The sequence below is a fragment of the Otolemur garnettii genome, unplaced genomic scaffold, assembly GCF_000181295.1.
Source record: "Otolemur garnettii isolate 467f Iridium unplaced genomic scaffold, OtoGar3 scaffold00054, whole genome shotgun sequence".
NCBI lineage: Eukaryota > Metazoa > Chordata > Mammalia > Primates > Galagidae > Otolemur > Otolemur garnettii.
The window spans coordinates 7614781-7616034 of NW_003852449.1; the positions used below are offsets into that span (position 1 = coordinate 7614781).

General features: G+C 37.7%; 1 non-coding gene across 1 annotated transcript; it reads left to right on the forward strand.

Moving 5' to 3' along the window:
* The first annotated feature begins 200 nt into the window (after positions 1 to 200).
* LOC111726128 lies at positions 201 to 307 on the forward strand. The gene has a single exon (XR_002773986.1). It is a non-coding gene; the product is annotated as a U6 spliceosomal RNA (small nuclear RNA).
* Positions 308 to 1254: the final 947 nt, after the last annotated feature.

Here is a 1254-nt window from a genome sequence, read left to right on the forward strand (position 1 = left end):
CCTGAGCTGGACAGCTGAAGGACAGGCAGACTCAGCTAGGACTTTAGACAAAAGAACTTATAACTGGCCTCTCCAGCACAGTGCTCTCAGAGCGGCCAGACTTCTCAGATGACAGCCCAGGGGTCTAAGATCAAGTCTTCCAGGCAACCAGGTGGAGGCTGCCCAGCCTGCTGAGACCTAGACTCAAAAGTCACAAAATGGTGCTTGCTTCGGCAGCACATATACTAAAATTGGAACGATACAGAGAAGATTAGCATGGCCCCTGAGCAAGGATGACATGCAAATTCGTGAAGTGTTCCATATTTAAAAAAAATAAATAAAAGTCACAAAATGTCACTTGTACCATAACCTGTTAGGCAAACATGCAACACCCTTTATGCTTGTGTTCTTTTGTTTAATGTTATATTTGTGAGATTCATCTATGGTGGCTTATTCTTTTTTTTATTATTAGGTATTATTTTGGCATATAATAAATACACCACAATTTGTTTTCCTTTTTCCTATTGAAGAACATTTGGTTGTTGGGTATTGTATATTTTTAAAACATGTAGGAAGGAAGATTTGAAAACTTACCAACACAAAGCAATGATACATGTTTAAGGTCATAAATATCCTAAATATCCTACTTTTATTATTATACATTAAATGCATATATCATATGCACCCTGTAAATATGTATAATGATTATGTATCAATTAAAATGGGCCAGGTATGGTGGCTCATGTGTGTAGTCCTAGCACTCTGGGAGGCTAAGCCTGGAGGATCGCTTGAGGTCAGGAATTTGAGACTAGTCTGAGTGGAGTGAGACCCCGTTTCTACAAAAATTAAAAAGAACCAGAAGTATATGCCTATAATTCGTGCTACTTGGGAGACTGAGGCAGGAGGACAGCTTGAGCCCAGGAGCTTGAGGTTGCAATGAGCTATGATCAAGCCACTGCATTCTAGCCAGAACAACAGAGTGAGATTCTGTCTCAGAAAAGAAAAAAATTAATAAAAATGGATTAAACATAGGGCTTGAAAGTGTAAAACTACTGAAATAAAATATAGAGGAGAAGCTTTACGACAAAGTCTAGACTGATATTTTGATTATGGCTCTAAAAGCACAGATAGCAAAAGCGAAAATAGACAAATGGAATTACATTCAACTAAAACACTTCCACACAACAAAGTTAACACTCTGCAAAGTAAAAAGAAAACCCAGGGAATGGGAAAAGATATTTGCAAACCCTACATACAATAAGGAATTAATATGAA